The sequence below is a fragment of the Heloderma suspectum genome, chromosome 2, assembly GCF_057233095.1.
Source record: "Heloderma suspectum isolate Gila_16-S chromosome 2, 16-S_ref, whole genome shotgun sequence".
NCBI classification, from domain to species: domain Eukaryota; kingdom Metazoa; phylum Chordata; class Lepidosauria; order Squamata; family Helodermatidae; genus Heloderma; species Heloderma suspectum.
The window spans coordinates 28,117,259-28,137,431 of record NC_139459.1 but is presented as its reverse complement, the minus strand read 5'-3'; positions in this window follow the sequence as shown (position 1 = coordinate 28,137,431).

The window sequence follows — 20,173 nt, the reverse complement described above, 5'->3', positions numbered from 1 at the left end:
GCTGTGATGGCCAAAGGAGCTGGCATCCCTCTACTGCCTCTCTTAGGAAGCAAAGAGAGGCAGTAGTTCCCAACCTGATGACCAGTGATGACCAGGAGTTCCCAACCATCCCAAGAGGGGGGACTACAAACTACAGGAATTTCATTCAACGTAGGGAAGCAGTTGCAAGTTTTACTGAAGTCCATGATAGCCATCAACCAATGAGCTATTGAAAAACCTTGGGACACAAGGGTTTAGACCATTGCCCCAATCCAATAAGGGAGATGTTCCTACAAATGCAGAGTTATGTGCATGAAGCTGCTGGATGCGCATCTACATTTGTATCATGATGCTTTTCTGGGTCTTTTGATGCCACAAACTGTTATATCTGACTAGAGCTGGATCAAAGCCCCCACCTTTTTTTAATTAACACCCCCAAATTATATTATTAAAATGCTATTTAATATTACCTAGAATAAGGAGTGGTAGAAACCAAAGGATACAATCCAGCCATAGTTTAATTGCCAATGACTTCAACAGGAGAGTTAATGTGCTTAACCATGTTCCACTGAAATGGACTTGAAAGTGCTCAATTTCGATGGCCCCCAACAATTCATTTTGAACAATTTTCCACTTCAGATGAAATATAAAAAATTCCCCCTATGCTTGATTATAGTGTAAATGAAACAGATTCACTGAGAGTTGATAAGCTCTTTTTTTAAAAAGTATTTATATTAGCATCATATGCCTGGAAATGTCCCGGAGCACTTCAAATATTTTACACTTGTGCTGAGAAATTGGACATCTCTCTGCAGTCCTGCAAAAAGCTCAGGCCTTAGGAGTTGGTGTTAGCTGCTAAAAAAAAAAAATGTTATTTGAAGACACCGAGTAATTTATTATTTTTTTTCTGATGGGGCTCTCTTTTTTCCATTTCTCATTTTGATTGCCTATTAAATAACTTTTATGACAGCCAGTTTTATAGGCATTGGTGTATTGCTGCTATTTGTTTTTGTTTTGTTTTCCTGGGCTCTTTTTAACTTTGTCTTTTTAGTACAAACTTTAGAACTCATATGAAGCTGCCTCTCACCGAGTCAGGCGATTGGTCCACCTTCTCCAGTGTTGTCTCTTCTGGTTTGAAGCGGCTCTCCAAGAGGTATTTCCCGCTCCTCTTCCCTAATACCCTTTAACTGGAGATGTCAGGGATTGAACCAGTGACCTCCTGTATGCAAAGCCTGTTTGCTGCCCCTGAGCTATGGGCAGTCCTCATGAACATCAACAATTTACGTCCATGTATTCCTTAATTAGGGCCGCGGTGGCTTAGAGGTTAAGACGCTGAACTGCAGACCGGAAGGTTGGCAGGACAGCAGTTCGAGACCTGAGTGCCGCGTGACGGAGTGAGCTCCCGTCTTCAGTCCCAGCTCCTGCCAACCTAGCAGTTCGAAAGCAAGAAATTGCAAGTAGATAAATAGGCACCGCTTCAGCGGGAAAGGTAACAGTGTTCCGTGCACCTCGGTGTTCAGTCATGCCGGCCACATGACCACGGAAGCGTCTTCAGACAGCGCTGGCTCTTTGGTTTAGAAATGGAGATGAGCACCACACCCTAGAGTCGGACACAACTGTTTGGGGACACCTTTACCTTTTTATTCCTTAATGAAGCTTTCCTCTCCCCCCACCTTAAATGCTGTATGTTACAGCATGTCCACATAGCAGCTTCTCAAGGCTTTTGCACTAAACAGGATGTGACACAAAGCAAGCTCCTTTTCTCACACGCTTCTTGCCTGATGGATCCATGCTGGCAATTAAATACTGCTCCTCGCCCATCACAATGCTGGTGTGCAGGCGAAAGCACCAACACTTTCACTCTACCAATGTGGGTTGGCTTTGGAGCACATGTATAAATTGCATGTACATTGGTGCTTTTTCTCCCAAGTTAAAACTGCCATGTGGACACTACTGGAGAGAGGAAATCCCACAAGTCTTGCAGTGTTTAGGATGCTTTCTCCTCCTACCCTCCCAAAAGCCAGAGTGAATTATGGCCCCACAATGTACATCAACTCGCTCTGTGTCTCTGCAGAAATTCATAGGTAGTGTGTTTCTTTGCTGCGGCTAGAGCAACTATTGGCAATTGCATCACCCTGGAGAAAACAATTCATACAGGATATTGACCAGATTCTCTGGTATTTAATGAGATTAGGGGCTAGAGCAAAGGAAAGCCGGGATTTATCCATCCTGCCAAGAACTATAGCAGAGAGGTGAATTTCCAATTTAGAACTAAGTTTGAAAAATACATTCAACACCAATTTATCCTGTAATGAAAGATACACACAAACATGCCCTTCTTTTTAACAGCATAGTACAGTAGCACTCATGATGCTACATTCTGCTCATGTCCACTCATGCATGTTACTATTAACGTTGAAGTACTACTACAGAATTGGACCTACAGTTAAAATGGGCAGGGTTGGGGGACCACCACCACCACAAAAACAACAATAATGATGATGATTTTAAGTGCAATTTCTATCCCTTTGGGACTCTCATTTTTTCATACTGCTATTCTCCTATAAATATAAATAACTGTAATCCAGAGGAAATTTACCATACCTAATGCTGTAATCCTATGCACATTTAATTTGAGAGCAACTTTAATTGAATTTAGGGGGACATTCTTCCAAGTAAACCCACATAGAATTGCATTGTCCTTTTTCATTGAAATCAGAGATGTAAATTCAGCTGATTTCCTGGGAGGTGGGTTAGAGGTGGTTTAAACATGATGCCAGACATTTAAAAAATAATAACCTGTGGGGATTCCACATGCTCTATCATGCATAAACCATGTCACTGACATCTGTCTTTGGAACGTAAGCATACCGAGAATATATGGGTCAGGGGGAAAAGATGCTAGAAAGCAATGGGTGGGATTTAAGCCAGTTGCTCAATTTATTTAGGATGCTGACTGAGTAGAACACAACATGGGAAAGGGAATAAAAACAAAACATGTAAACCTGTCCTGAGGGGTTTCTACCTTTCATGTGCCTAGCACAGTCTCCCTCAACCTGGTGCCCTCTAGATGTTTTAGACTACAACTCCCATCAGCCTCAAGCCAGCACAGCCAATGGTCATGGCTTATAGGAGTTGTAGTCCAGAACATCTAGAGGGGACCAGATTGGGGAAGGCAGGACTAGCGTTTTACTCTCCCCCTTGTCTTTTAAACTATTTCTTCCCATATCGCTCCAGAGTTTTGTGCAGTCCATTATTTCCAAGTGAACACGCATAGGAAGTCCCACTGAGTTTAATGGGGTTTACTCCCAAGTAAGCATGCATGGGTGTGCAACCCTAGTCCAGATCAGATATAAATTAATGGCAAATGAAACATTTTATGAAATAATTAAAGCATGTATACACTTTGTTGAATCCAAACAGCATTCTTTGGTATAAGAGGGTTGTATTAAAAGTAAATGTTAGACACATGTTTGTGTAGCAAGAGCTCTACATATACTGAAAAAGACACTAACAGCACAGTCTTATGCATGTTTACTCAGAAGCAAGTCCCACTGAGTTCAGTGGGGCTTATGTCCAGGTAATTAGGTACAGGATTGCAGCCTAAGAATGCACCCTGGCCAGTGCTCTTGACACATTTCATTTCCTACCAATTTTGCTTTTGTTTGATGACAGGAAACCTTTGATGTTTCCTGTCAAAGTCCAATTGATTTCAGTAGGTGGGATTTAAACCTTTGCTTGACATCCCCATTGCAATCAAGAGGCCATAATTTGGCTGGCTTGTGCCCAAAGGAAACTCTGATGATGAAGGAAGAGCGGCAGCCTAATGGCTGCAAAGGTGGACAGTGTGTAAGACTCTTGTCCAGATGACACAAAAGCTTTTGCCTTTTAAACAAGACACACAGTTTTGCACAAACTGGATTCAGAGATTGCACCCCCTTCCCTGCACAAATATTAGCAGTGGATTGGATGAAAAACTGTGGGTCTGCGCTAGGGCTGAGCCGTTTGTGGTCCTCCTCCGCATGTTTTGGCGTACAACTCATAGCCAGCATAGACAATAATGAGGGATGCTGGGAGTTGTAGGCCAAAACATCTGGAGGGCCACAAGTTGCCCTCCACTCATCCTCAGTCTTGCTTGTTTGGGGCAAGTCAAGACTGTGTTGCCTGCTGAGATGAACCAGTAGAAAACCGAGATTCAGTGGGATGTGTTTTCTGATCAGTTATGTGAACATGCGAGATGTGTTGTGCTGACATAACTTGTTCCGCTCAGTTGATAGGCCAGATCACTAGGAAGCAATTTGAAATTTTGTGTCTGACATTAATAGCAGTCCTTTTGGCAACCCAGTGCATGCACATTGGTTCCTACTCTTATGTTGCACTGAACTCTAGTGTACATTTATCACTTAGTATAGCCATGACTACATAAGCATGATCTCTGAGTAATACTGTTTGCTTAGATTAGCTTTTAGCACCTTAACAGGCATCAATGCAACATTTGCTGTGAGCCTTCATTAGTGGTTGATGGTTTGCCCTCAGCATTTTTTTTTCAGATTGGCTCAACCTCTCAAGGCAGCCTAATGCTAATATACAAAAAAGGTAAAGTTTGTGATTCTCCCTGCCCCAGCAAATAATAATAATAATAATAATAATAATAATAATAATAATAATAATAATACCAGGAGAGCATCTTTCTTTAGGGATTTTCACTTCACCTACAATTTACGTCTCAAACATTTGTGTTAACCAACCAAAGTTCTCTACAGACTTTATTTTTGTACAATATGCATTTTATAAACTTTTTATGAAATAAAGCTAATTTCTACTGTTACATGGACTATAGTCTTCATTCTTGTACAACCTAATGGACTATTTTTCCTCTCTTCCTTTTTTGAATCTCAAATCTAAGCAGAATAACAAGTTTCTGGTCTGTCTGCTTCCACCACTATCTTCATTCTGTTGTGGTCATTAAGACTCAGAACAGCTAATCAGTAGTCAAGTGTATGTTTGCTGTGTAGATTGTCTCTTACATCACTTCTAAAATAAGCCACAGGGCTGATAAAGTTAGCAAACCATAGGTTCTAAATACACATTTCCACTCCTCCAATTCTTGGTCCTTTTACAAGCCTTCCCCAACCTGGTGCCTTCCAGATGTTTTCGACTACAACGTCATGCTGGCTAGGGCTGATGGGAGCTACAGTTCAAAACACCTGAAGGGCCCAAGTTGGGGAAGGCTGCTAAACTCTTATTCCATTCATAAAATAAAAAGATGCATTTTGAGCTGCTGTTCTGATCTTGCTCTTGTGTAGTAAGCATTCATCAGCCAAGGCCATAGGTGGGTTTAGTTGCCCTTCCTCTGTCTCAATGAGAAATTATGCCTCATTCCTGATTGCTTCATCATCTAGACTTAGTATCCCCAATTCTAATCCTGAATCACCAAGTCCACCCCTATAATTCCAGTTTATGGGAATTGCTTATGGAAATCCATGATTAGGGATGCACAGATTTTGTAAAATCCATTCTGTCTGCATTTCGCAGTTCATCAGGTGCCTTTCGTTCCATCATCTGCTCATTGACAGAATCGGATTTTTTCCAATTTCCAAAATTTGGCCAAATTCACATTTGTACAAATTCACACTTGTGAAAATGCCCAACTCTCCCAAAATATACCAATCCCTCAAAATGCACAAATGGTTCCAAAATCCGTAATTTCACGGTTTAGCCTATGAGGGAAATGCGCATTTTCAGCTGGTGGTTTTTTTTTTATTTTACAAGTCCATAGAATCCGTGTGACTCAGGAAAAGCTGGTCTGCTGTGAAATCCATGGGTTGGATTCATGGAAATCCAAACTCATTTGATTCTGTTGCGGATTTCGCCAACATTCCTACCCATGATGTCACTTACTGGCACCATTCCAGCTCCACTTTCACATTTCAGCACCCAGTCAGAGGCTGTAGCATCAGGACTCATGGCACATGGTAAACCAGAGCTTAGGGACTGCATTGCTGCCTGCCCATCCCAGCACAACAGTTCTCAAGCAGCTTTGCGAGAAAGTGCATGTGTTAAGATATTGCAAGCCAATTCAGAATTCTGGTTTTTTTTAAGCCATTTCCTCCCAATCATTTTGAACCTGTTATTTGCTCACTTCATCAGCACTCCTACTTATTTTGGAAGCTATATAAGAGATGTATCCATCCAGACCATTGGTCTCTCAAGCCTGGTATTGTCTCCTCAGACAGGCAGTAACTCTCCAGGTCCACCACCTGCTACCTGAGATCCATTTAACAGGAGATGATAGCAGTTGTAAATTTTAAAGTGCAGATGTTCATCGTCACAGTCCTCATAGCCACGCCCCTCCCCTCCAAAGAGTGTCCAAAAATGCAGGCACTTCTAGTACTGTTCATCTCCACAAGAAGCAGGCCTTTTGTAAAGCTAATGGGTCTTAATTGCCCGTCTAAGACCAGGCCACCCCGAAATACTTTGACTTACAAGAGGGATAGCTCATGACAATATACTGTTGCAGGAGAAGTCCACCACTACCCCTCCAGCTACTGTGCAGCTAAACTCTGAGGGAACAAGGACACCTGAGCCGGGTGGGGTGGGACAGGGGGCAGATAACCTCAACGTCCCTGATAATCAAAAAGCCTTGGCACTTAGATCCTGTGAGTTCTGGCTCCACTACATAGGTTGACAGGGATTGAATTGTGAACTTTCTGCATGCACCACATACAGTCAGGGCCAGAAATAGCAGAACAAGGATAACTGTTTTGGCAATTGGCTTCTGTACACTACCACATTGAAGTTGAAAGGAAACACACCCAGATGGGAGCGAAGTCAGGACTTTCAGCTGTAATTCAAGGGGTTTGACAAAAGTGGGGCACTAACCATTCAGGAAGGACAGCCAGTGGCATACACACACACACCCATCGTTGGTGGCTCATAAATAATGGAACAACCCAACATCATTTCAAACTTAAGGATCGCCTTCAATACCTGGATGAAAATCCTTTGCAGTCAATGACTGCCTGAAGTCTGGAACCCATGGACATGACCAAATGCTGAGTTTCCTCCCTCGAGATGCTTTGCCAGGCCTTGACTGCAGCTGCCTTCAGCTGCTGCTTGTTTGTGGGTCTTTCTGCCTTCAGTCTTGTCTTCAGGAAGTGAAAAGCATGCTCTATTGGGTGGAGATGAGGTGACTGACTTGGCCATTGAAGAACATCCCACTTCTTTGCCTTGAGAAACTCTTGGGTAGCTTTTGCTGCATGTTTTGGGTCATTATCCATCTGCAATCTGAAGCGGCGTCCTATCAGTTTGGCAGCATTCAGCTGAATCTGAGCAGAAAGTATAGGCCTATACACTTCAGAATTCATCCTGCTGCTTTTATCAGCAGTCAGGTCATCAATAAAAAACAGTGACCCAGTTCCATTGGCGGCCATACATGCCCATGCCATAACACTGCCTCCACCATGTTTGACAGATGATGTGGTATGCTTTGGATCATGAGCTGTTCCTTTCCTTCGCCATACTTTTCTCTTCCCATCATTCTGGTACAAGTGAATCTTGGTTTCATCAGTCCAAAGAATCTTATTCCAGAACTTGGCAGGCTTTTTTAGGTGTTTGCTGGCAAAGGCTAATCTGGCCTTTCGGTTCTTGAGCATTACCAGTGGTTTGCACCATGTTGTGAAGCCTCTGTATTTACATTCATAAAGCCGTCTCTTGACTGTAGATGTTGACAATGACATGCTTACCCCCTCAAGAGCGTTCTTGACCTGGCTAGATGTTGTGAAAGAGTTCCTCTTCACCATGAGCAGAATTCTGCGGTCATCCACTTTAGTTGTCTTCCATGGTCTGTCAGGCCTTTTGCTTGTCAAGGGCTCCTTGGAGGCCTCTCTCAGTCTAATCCAGTAGCCAAGACCAGACACAGATGAAGGGATTCTTTTCAAAGCTTTATTCTTCTTTTACAACTTAGAAACTATACCGTTTGCAACTAGATCTGAGCAGCACCGAACCTATGCCCTAAGTTGGAACAGTTGGTCCCCATTTGAAAGGGAATTACTGACAGTCCCCTGAACTTAAGGACTAGGGAGAGTCCCTCCCCTTTTCCCTTGGATCCTCTGGGCGCAGCCGTTGTTTGCGCGCCAACCGGGCACTCCGCCTCCTTTCCGCGCCCTCCATCTGGCGCCGCTCTCTGCGTCGGCGTTGCGCGTCCACCAAGTTTGCTATCCACTCTCTGTTACTCCCTGGACTGCTATCTAAGCTAGGAATGTTGGTGGGAGGAATCTCCGTCAGCTGTTGGCCCTGGGAAAGAGGAGTGCGCTCCCCTCCCAGGATCGACTGCTCTTCCTCAGAATCAGAACTACTCTGGAATTCTATGGGCTCTGTGTCCACCCTGACATCATCCCTGCTCCCATGAGGCCCCCCCTCGTGCTCCTCCCCTGGGGCCCCAGGTTTGTGGGGGTACAGCTGGTGGAAGCGCCTCAGCAGCAACGGAGCATGCACATTTTCCGTGGGTTCCCAGGATTGCTCATCAGGCCCGTACCCCTTCCAGTCCACCAGATATTGCAAGCGGCCACGAGAAAGGCGGGAGTCCAGAATCTCTGCGACCTCAACCTCCTCCTCCCCCTCCACCAGCACTGGCGGTGGGGGGGAGCCAACTGAGCAATGAGGGTCGCCAGAAACCAGGGGGGACAGCAAGGACCGATGAAAAACGAGATGGATCTTCATGGAGGGTGGGAGAGCCAGGTGAAAAGCAACAGGGTTAATCTGGGCCGTAATCTGGAAAGGCCCCGTGCGGCGAGGCGCGAGCTTCCTTGCGGGCGAGTGAGAGGGGAGGTATTGGGTGGACAACCAAACCCAGTCCCCCGGTTGCAGAGACGGACCCAGCTGGCGCCGCCGGTCTGCAGAGGCCTTGTAGGCTGTCTTGGCTTGCTCAAGGGAGGCAAGTCAGTGATGAAGTCAAGGGAGAGCAGTTTCCAAGGTCCTGAGGGGGTAGGCAGGGGGTGAAGCAAGCCTGTGGGCTTTCCTGAGGGGGCCTTCGCCCGCTGGTAGGTTGGGCAGGAGGCGACATAGGACTTGACGTCCTGACACACACGAGGCCACCAAAAATCTCTCGTCACTCCATGCAAGGCCTTGGCGATGCCAAAATGCCCAGCTATGAGGGAGTCGTGGCACTGATGGAGGACCTTCTCGCGGAGGGGTCTAGAAGGCACATAGACCCAGCCGGAATGGTAAAGCAGGCCACCTCGCAAAGAGAAGGGGGTAGAGTGGGGGGGGGCAGAGGCTAGCCCCAATTCCTCCACCTTTGTGCGAACAAAAGCATCCTGAGCCTGTGCAGAGAGAAGGAGCTCCTCCCAAGAATGAGGCACTGCAGCTGCCGCCAGGCCTTGGGGGGGAAGAATCAGAGGGGGGGGGAGTTTCCTCACTCCCTGGCTGGAAGTCAGGCTTACGAGAAAGAGCATCCGCTTGTAGGTTGTCTGAGGCCTTCACATGGCAAATCTTAAGGTGGAACCAAGAAAAAAAAAGCGACCACCTAATCTGCCGCTGGTTTAAGGCACGGGCTGTCTGAAGATGTTCGAGATTGCGATGGTCGGTTCTAACTTCGACTGGGTGCTGCGCCCCCTCCAGGAGATGACGCCAGGTCTCCAAAGTGGACTTGATGGCCAACAGTTCCTTCTCCCAGATGGTATAATTCCTCTCAGACATGTTCAGCTTCGTGGAGTGGTAGGCGCAGGGTTGCAGCCCGCCGCCCTCCCGATCTGGCTGAAAGAGCACCGCCCTCACTGCAAAGTCAGAGGCATCAGTTTGCACTGCAAAAGGCTTCCTCGGGTCGGGATGTAACAGGATTGGCTCAGAACTGAAAAGCTTCTTAAGTTCCTCGAAAGCCTGTTGGGCAGATGCCGTCCAATGAAAAGGAGATTTCTTGCCCTTAAGGAGGTCCGTGAGAGGAGAAGTGAGCTGAGCAAAACTGGGCAGGACCTTTCTGTAAAAATTAGCAAAACCCAGAAAACGTTGCAAGTCCTTCTTGGTGGATGGAGCCTGCCAGGAGAGGACAGCCTGGACCTTTGCAGGATCCATCCTGATACCGTCAGGCGAAATAATGTAGCCAAGAAAGTCCAAAGAGGTTAGGTCAAATGCATATTTCTCCAGCTTGGCATAAAGATGGTTCTCGCGGAGGCGCTGGAGTACGGCAGAGACATGGTGCTGAAGGGCATCGGAGTCCTCAGAAAATATAAGTAAATCATCGAGATAAACAATGAGGAAAGTGTCCAAATAGTCCCTGAAGATGGCATTCATAAAATGCGAAAAAGTGGGGGGGGGGCCGCAGGCGAGCCCAAAAGGCATTACTAGGTATTCGTACGCTCCGTACCAGGTCCCAAAACAGGTCTTCCACTCATCCCCCTCCCGGATGCGAATGAGATTGTATGTGTTACGCAGGTCCAACTTTGTGAAAATCTTGGCTTGCCCCAGGCGCTCCAGCATCTCAGGTATGAGGGGGAGGGGGTACTTGTCAGGGATGGAAACGGAATTTAGATTTCTGAAATCGTGCACCAGGCGGAGCTCTCCAGATCTCTTGGCCACAAAGAAGGTAGGAGCGCAGGCAGGGGAGGAGGAGGGGCGAATGAAACCGCGTTTGAGATTTGTGTCCAAAAACTCCCGCAGAGCTCGAAGTTCCGGCTCCGACATCGGATACAGCTGGCCAGCGGGGATGGTCGCCCCCGGAATGAGGTTAATGGCACAGACAAAAGGGCGGTGGGGGGGAAGCCGGTCAGCCTCCTTCTTGTCAAACACATCCCGAAAAGCTGCATACTCCTCTGGGAGGATGACGGTAGCTGAAGGACTGCCAGAAGCAGACAAGGAGGGGGAGGAAAGGGTTAATGCCTGGGCTGGGACTGGCGCCTCCTCCAGGAGGCAATGCTCCTGGCAGTAGGGAGATGCAAACTCCACTTGCTGAAGCCCCCAAGAAATCTGAGGGTTGTGCTTAGAGAGCCAGGAAACACCCAGCACAATTGGGTATAAGGGAACCTTGGCTAAGTGAAACTGAATCTGCTCAACGTGGGACTGGATGCGTAGGGTGAGCGGAACTGTAATATGGGTCACCACGCCCGAAGAGAGAGGACGCCCATCAATGGTCTCCACTGCCAAGGGGGCAGGAAGGGGCAGGGTAGGAATCTTGTGGAAAAGGGCGAAGGTGTCATCCATGAAACTGGTCGTCGCCCCCGAGTCCACTAAAGCTAGGGCCTCCACCCCCCCCCCCCACTGGGAGGAGTGGAGGTGAACATGCAACAGCAGATGGGAGGGTTCCCCACCACCCGGTGGGGAACTGACCCCCACACTGGAGGCCCCCAGCAAGCTTGGGGGGCAGTCTAGTCAGGCCTGGGGACGAGGAGGAGGAGGAGGAGGGGGAAGGAGAGGAGGAGGAGGCAGCGGAGCTGTGGATTTCACTCGGCAGGTCTTGGCGAAATGCCCCAGCTTTCCACATCGAAAACATTGGCGCTCAGCACGCCGGCGCTCAAACTCCTCTGGCGGCAGCGAGGCTCGGGTAGCTCCCAGCTGCATCGGGGTCTCCTCCACCCCCAGCGCCGGAGCGGGGGGTGGGGGAGGAGGCAGGAAACGTGGGGGAATGGGAGGAGGGAAATCCTGGCCCCCGGCGCCCTGCCGGGTCTGCCGGCGCCCCTCCAGCCAACTATCTATCTGAAGGCAGGTCTGGATGGTCCTCCAAAGTAGGTGGGCTGGGCGTGCGCGCCAACTCATCCAAGATCTCATCGTTCAAACCATCCAAAAACTGAGCCACTAGCGCGGCATCATTCCACTGTAAATCCTGCATCAGCAAGCGAAAGGTTGTCGCGTAGCTGGAAACTGAGTCCTTGCCCTGCCGGAGGCGGCGAATCTCCCAAGAAGCCGTCTGCGTGCGCAGGGGGTCACCGAAAAAATGTGCCATGGCTGTCATGAAACCTCGATAGTCCCCGAGCCGGGGGTCATTAACGAGCAGGAGCCCCGAAGCCCATTTAGCTGCCATGCCTGACAGTAGGTTAATGATGAAACCCACACGAACCTGTTCCGTCTGGAAATCCTCAGGTCTAAGATGCATGTACAGCTCTGATTGGGCCCTGAAAATCTGAAAAAGTCCTTTCTCACCAGAAAACTTCTCTGGCAATGCCACCGGGCACTTGCGGCTTGGGGGAATCGGAGGTGGGGGGGGGTTGAACCACAGCCTGTAGATTTTGCACGGCAGCCGTCAGTTGAGCCATCTGATCACGGAGCAACTGGTTCTCTTGCGCCAGAGCTTGCACCGCTGGGTCCCCGGCACCCTCCATAAGGCAATCGGAGAAGAGAGGAGAGAAAAAAAAAAAAGAGGAATGGGGACCAAGCTGTCAAGGGCTCCTTGGAGGCCTCTCTCAGTCTAATCCAGTAGCCAAGACCAGACACAGATGAAGGGATTCTTTTCAAAGCTTTATTCTTCTTTTACAACTTAACAACTATACCGTTTGCAACTAGATCTGAGCAGCACTGAACCTATGCCCTAAGTTGGAACAGTTGGTCCCCGTTTGAAAGGGAATTACTGGCAGCCCCTGAACTTAAGGACTAGGGAGAGTCTCTCCCCTTTTCCCTTGGATCCTCTGGGCGCAGCCGTTGTTTGCGCGCCAACCGGGCACTCCGCCTCCTTTCCGCGCCCTCCATCTGGCGCCGCTCTCTGCGTCGGCGTCGCGCGTCCACCAAGTTTGCTATCTGCTCTCTGTTACTCCCTGGACTGCTACCTAAGCTAGGAATGTTGGTGGGAGGAATCTCCGTCAGCTGTTGGCCCTGGGAAAGAGGAGCACGCTCCCCTCCCAGGAGCAACTGCTCTTTCTCAGAATCAGAACTACTCTGGGATTCTATGGGCTCAGTGTCCACCCTGACATCGCTATTGCTGAGCTTGCCAGTTAATTCCTTCTTTTTCAGGATGTTCCAAACTGTTGTATTGGCCACTCCCACTGTTTTTGCTATCTCTCTGAGGGGTTTATTTTCTTTCCTCAGCTTAAGGATGGCCTCCTTCACTCGCATGGACACCTCTTTGTACCTCATGTTGGGAGTTCCAGTGAACAGCTACCAAATGCAAATGTGACACTCAGAACCACCTCCAGGCCTTTTATCTGCTTGATTGGTCATGGGGTACCCAGGAAACAGGCCACACCTGGCCATGCAGCTGCTTGTCAGCCAATCGTTCCACTACTTATGAGCCACCAATGATTGGGGGGGGGGTGTATGCCACTGGCTGTCCTTCCTGAATAGTTAGTGCCCCACTTTTGTCAAACCCCTTGAATTACAGCTGAAAGTCCTGACTTCGCTCCCATCTGGGTGTGTTTCCTTTCAACTTCAGTGTGGTGGTGTACAGAGGCCAACTGCCAAAACAATTATCCTTGTTCCAATATTTCTGGCACTGACTGTATGCTCTACCACTGAGTCATGGCTCCTCCCATTGTCATACTACATACTACAGCCCAATTCCCATATCCTACCCCATTTAATAAATTCAGAGTGGTTCACAACATCTAGAAGGGCAAAGGGCACTAACCCCCCCCCCACTGTCCAACAGATAATATGTCCACAGAAATGCCTTGTCCCAAATCCTCCCCCACCCCATTAACACAGCATCTAATCATGCCCTCATCTTGTCCCACCCTACTGGGAGCCAAAAGACGAAAGTAGGGTGCAAGCTAAGAAGCTTCAGAACCCCTGTGTTAGCAGAAGCCAGAGACCCAAGCTGAGCGACACACGCCTCCTGCACTCTTAAGACCACCATGATATATGCATTTGCTCTGGTTTTCATTTGGCAAGTCACAATGGTGTGAGCGTGTGACATTCTCTCTCTCTCTCTCTCTCATACACACACACAAACACGGAGAGAGATGTAGACTCTGGAACATAAAGTGCTGTCACGTTCAATGAGGTACATTCTAAATTCATTCATATTCAGAGGAGGCTGGCATTTCAAATGGAAATGCCTTCTAAAGTGTGCTACTTTCCAGAGAGATTGACACTCCGGACATTAGCCAGGAGAGCAAGTGATACGTTGCCTGTGGAGAGCTGGAAGAGGGTCAGGCCAGCCATTCGGCGGCGGAGCTGGGGAGACCACTGACAGCTCTGAAATCAACTGGGGAAAAGAAGAGCTTCCCTAAGTGCCGAAGCTGGGGGCGGGTGGGGTTAGGGTAGCATTTCAGCCCTTGGATCCTGTTTTTATGAAATCATTGGCCTTCATCAAGCGCTACTTTGTGCTGTCCTTCAAAAGATGGGGATGGGATCAGGCCAAGGCCAAACACATCTGCATTTGTCCTTAGCTGGAGATGACAAGAGCCAGCCTCCCGTTACATAAATGGTTGCTGATGAATGATTTTCGAGTTCGCCACAAGCTAGTCAGTTGCTGTTTTCCCCCTTCTTTCTGTTCTGTTTTGCCAGGCGGGGGACAGATGAAAGCTGTTGTTGCGGGGGTGGGGGGACATTTGCAGAGGGCTGACTCTGGCATGAAACAAGCTTGCTGCTTTCTCAAGCGGGGCGGATCCAGATTTAGGCACGTGAAACTGGGCTGGCGGAAGCAGGCTGGGAGTTGTAGTCCAACACATTTGGAGGGAACCAAGTTGGGGAAGGCTGCTCTAACCATTTCCTGCATCGGTTAGGCAAAATGGATAGGGCATATTACACTGTCCTACAATCATGGATGCGTGTTGACAGCATTTTACATAATGCTGTCAACAAAATACATAATGCATTTTACATAATGCTCCTTACATAAGGAGTTGGCAACAAGTCAGTTATGTGCCTAGGAATTATTATTATAGGGCTGTTACAGTCCTATACAGCAGCCTTTGCCCAGCCTGGCACCCACCAGTTATGTGTTGGACTACAATTCCCACCATCCCTAGCCAGAATAAAACAAATGCCTTAGGACCAGGATACCTAAAGGACCATCTCCTTCCATACAATCTTGCCCATCCAGTGAGATCAACAGAAGAGGTCCTTTTGAATGTTCCACCATGATTTGATCTCACCTATGGTATCCTAGAAGTCAACCTCCCTGCCTCAGAAGATCCATCTAGCCCCCTTGCCACTAGTTTTCCACCATTACCTGTTTTGACAGGCGGCAGGAAACCGAGACTGGGCTAGGAAGGCTTTTATTTATTTATTTATTTCATTTCTATACCGCCCAATAGCCAAAGCTCTCTGGGCGGTTCACAAAAATTAAATCCAAACAACACACAATAAAACAATTTAAAATATATAGAACATTAAAACCACAATATAACAATACAACCACAATAAAACCTAGCAGCAGTGCAAGAGTTTAAAATACAGATTTAAAACAGCAAAGATAAAAATTTAGAAAGCTAAAATGCTAAAATGCCTGGGAAAATAAAAAGGTCTTCACCTGGCGCCGAAAGGAATACAATGTAGGCGCCAGACGAACCTCACTAGGGAGCTCATTCCAGAGCCGGGGTGCCACAGCAGAAAAAGCCCTCCTCCTAGTAGCCACCCGCCTCACTTCCTTTGGCAGGGGCTCACGGAGAAGGGCCGCTGATGATGATCTTCAGGTCCGGGCAGGCCCATATGGGAGGAGGCGATCCTTCAGGTAACCTGGCCCCAAGCCGTTAAGGGCTTTGAATGTTAACACCAACACTTTGAATCGGGCCCAGAAATGGACTGGCAGCCACTGCATTTTGTTCTTCCTCGAAACACTGTAGGTTTTTTCTCCCCCTTTTACCTGCTGATTATTATAGTTGTGGTTTTTTAGATTGCTTGATTGGATTCTGTTTTCCTTAACTCTCTTCTTTTGCAATCAAGAGGTATTACGGAGCAGTCCTGTGCTTACCAGAAAGCCAGTTGAAGGGCCTTACGAAGCAGAGGAAATGCTGCTCTGCTAGTGGAGGTGAAGGTTTGCTGGCGAAGTGACACACCAACACCACCCAACATCCTCTGCTAAGCAGCGTAGATGTTCGGACAGTGGTGTTCTCCTGGTTGTGCAGGAGTTAGCCAGGTGTATCAGGGGTGGCCTTGGATCTACCCGGTCCAAACCTCCCTCATTCCCCCAACATGCCCACAGAACTGACCCAACATTATGCCACCTGTGGGGTGGCACAGTTCATCCCTTTCCATTGAACTCAATGGGAGGGAAGAAATACAAGTTCCCGCTCCACCATAAGTGAACCATAGGATGGGTCTGCCCAAATATTAACTTTGAGCAGAGCACGCCTTTAAATATTTCAATACAGAATTGGAACAGTCCATACAATATGCCTTACTGAAATATAGAAAGAAGTACAAGAACTGGCCATTTACATGAACAAAAACTATCACTTACGAAAAAGAACAGTTATATTTTCTTTTTCATTCCTTATTACAGTAACGCATCAACACCAAAAGAGCTTCAAAAACAAGCAAGCAAATGTACCTTTAACTTGCAGTTCATGAACTAATCAAGGAAAACCTTATTTGATTGATGTACCAATTAAATTGAAGTTTACACTCCCAGAACTATAGAGAAATAGAGATTGTGATGGGGTTGCTATTGCATTTTTAATTGCTTCATTGTTCAATTATTCCCTGCTGTTCAGAGACACCAAGAACTCTACAGAATCAGATGGCAAGTATATTCACTGGCTAGGTAGCATGCTGGACTTTGACCCAGATCCTGGGAGATTTAGGTTGAAATCCCTTCTCACCAGTGAAACCCACTGGGTGACTTTGGCCTAGCCACTCTTTCTTAGCCTAACCTACCTCACAGTGTTGTTGTGAAGATAAAAGGGGGGCTCATCTATGCAACCCTGAGCTTTTGGAGGAAGGACAGGATTTAAATTATTGTTGTTGTTGTTGTTGTTGTTCAGTCGTTCAGTCGTGTCCGACTCTTCGTGACCCCATGGACCATAGCATGCCAGGCCTTCCTGCCCTGCACTCTCTCCCAGAGTGTGCTCAAGTTCATATCCATTGCCTCGGTGATGCTATCTAGCCATCTCATCCTCTGCCATCCCCTTCTCCTTTTGCCTTCAATCTTTCCCAGCATCAGGGTCTTTTCCAGTGACTTTTCTCTTCGCATTAGGTGGCCAAAATATTTGAGCTTCAGCTTCAGTCTCTGTCCTTCCAATGAGCAGTCGGGGTTGATTTCCTTTAGGATGGACTGATTTGACCTCCTTACAGTCCAGGGGATGCGTAAGAGTCTTCTCCAGCACCGCGTTGTTGTTGTTACAAAAATTTAAACCCATAGGTTTGGGATCTTGAACTTTGGTTGTTCTTCAGCCAAAAACTCATAGGCTTGGATTCTAGGATAAGTTACCTTAAGTTCATAGACTGACAGTTTCCCATCCCATCTTCCCTCCTGTAGCACCCTGAAAGGCCTTTCCAGAGACTGGGGGGGGGGGGGCTTCTGCACAATGTTGGAAGGGGTGTGGGATGGGAAAGTTCCTTTCTGGGAACTTCCTTATGTTAGCTTTTCTTAGGATGGAAGTCTGAATTTGGGCAATTCCTCTTCTCACCCCTCCCCCTGAGCTCTATCCCACACTGTTCAAAAGGGCCCCTCTAGCCCCACAGAGACTTTAGGGGTGGGAGGATGCAGGTGGCTGCAGCAGCAGGAGGAAAGGGGCTGGGAAATTTTCCTTCTACAGACTTCCTTAGATTAACTTGTATTAGGATCCGAGCCATAGCTTTTATTTGTGCTCCTATGTTTTCCGCAGACATTTTAACATTGAACCCCAAAGCGTACTGTAAAACTATATGTCAAGATTTTAATGCAATGTATAGCAACACCTGTCTAAAAAGTAAAAGTACCCCCCACTCCCAAATATCCCTTGGGCTCAGTCTAAGTTTATTCATCCTCTCCAACAGCATAAGTCACCCAAGCACTGCTGTGGCTTAGCTGACACACTGCTAATGCGTTGTTTTATGGCAAAGTCCACTCTCTAGTGCTCATTCAATCATGTGTTTTATTGCCAGGTCTTTTAAAACTGTCAAATGTCATTCCTGAGGAAATGGAGAACTGACTTATTTCTAATTCCCTGTTCGTTACTTGGTACCATTGATGTTCCCCTCCTTCCGCACTCACAATAACATTAGCATTGCTTTCTTATGACATTTTTAATAGTCATATACGAATACCCAGATTATTATACATGCTGTGCATCAGATATGAAAGGCATATCCCTGCATTTCTAAAAGTCCCAGTTGCACTTTAAAATAATTGTGAGTGTAGTGGCAATTGTGCATTTTAAAATGAAGTAGATCTGAAAATGCACTAAAATGTTTTTATTTTTACCCCAAAGTTCAGCAACATAAGAACTATGCTGGACCAGACCAAGGGCCTTTAGTCCACCATTCTGCTCACACAGTGGCCACCCAGATGCCCATGGGAAGCCCACAAATAGGACATGAGTGCAATAGTCCTCTTCCACTCATATTCTCCAGTAACTGGTGTACACAGGCATACTGCCTCTGATGTGGGAGGTAATATATAGCCATCCTTGGTAGCCTTATCTTCCATTAATTTGTCTAATCTCCCTGTCTAATTCCCTTGTAAAGCCTTCTGAGTTGGTGGCCATTGCTACATTTTGTGCCAGTGATGTGGAGCCCAGGTACAAAACAGTGGCATGGGTGAGTAGACATATGCTAAGACTAAAGAATAAAGGAACAGGGTGCCTCTGAGCACATGCTCAGCCCAGGACCAAGCCCACAAGTCCTTTCACAAAAGAATCCACTCCTGGTTTCCCCTCTACCACCACGTGTTCTTTTAAAGCAATCTAATTTGTGTTGGGGGACTGCTTTAAGGTACAGTCCTATGTACAGACCAGGGATGGGCAAATGAATGATGTTTGAGGTCACTGGGATTCTCCAAATATCACCTTGCTGCTTGTCTCACTGCTCATCGCATTTGAGATTGCTGCTTACTCTGCACAAATGGGAAACTTGCACAAATTGAGCAGCTATTGAACGGAAGATTTGTGCAAGTTTCCCCAAATCAGGAAATTTGCGCGAATCGAACTAGGAATCAGGAATGAGATGAACGCGAACATGTGTCTGACAATTTATGAATATTTTTGATGGACACATGCTTGCGCTCACATTCAGAACTTCAAAAAGGGCACGCTCACATGTTTTGCGAGCAAAAACTAAATTCACATCCATCACTTGTTTACACAGGGGAAATTTCTGGCTGAAGAATGGTGGAAGTTGTAGGATTTTTTTTTCTGTAAACACGCATAGGATTGTGACTTTACTTGTTGCTATTGTTAGACAATTGGGAATCAGAAACCCTTGCCAATTTACTGCAAATCACCCAAAGAGCTACCAGAGGATCCCAATGGACCCTGCTTCCACCAATGCACCAGAGTTCTATGGCTAAATCTCTGAGTGGTGGGGCTGATGCATCTTGACTGTGGTGTGTATGTATGTAAAAGTGCACACATGGATACAAAATGCAGGTGCACGTCAAACACACACATGTACTTGAAAAAATGAACATGATTCAAAAGCTTGGAATAAGGGAGTGCTTTATTCCTATTTTGTTTAAGCCTCAGCCAATAATAATCCTGAACTATCCTATCAGGTTGTTGTAAGATTGAATCAATACATGTGCAGCGGCTTGAACATTCTATAGCTAGTGCTGTATTATTATTATTAGTTATATAGCACCATCAAGGTTGCATGGCACTTTAGAGAGTACAAGAGGAGGTCCCTGCCCCGAGGGGGATACAATTTAAAATTTGACTTAGTGGAAACAAAAGAGGAATCGGCAAGAAGGCAAGGATAAACAGGGAATGAATATGTGATGATAATATGAGGACTGCAATCCTGTACACACTTACCTGGGAGTAAATCTCATTGCTCTTAATGGGGCTTACTTCTGAGTAGACATGCACAGACATGTGAAGGCATGGGGGGGGACTGAGGGGGCGGGATCAAAAATTCCAGTGGGAAACATTTTCCCCCAATGGGAAAAAGTGTTTAAAAAATCTCCCCCTGCCATTTCCCCCCTCCCCACTTTCACATCTGTATATTTGCACAGGATTGTGCTGTAAACAAATTTGTGTGTAGGTGTAGAACAGCCCTTCACATATACATACTGCCAGAGCTGGGCAGAATACATATTTCTGAGCGATTCACTGGGTTGTTTTTTTTAAAACAAAATTACAAAATACTCCATTGAACTTAATTTCCAAAATGATTGTTAAAAAAATAAACT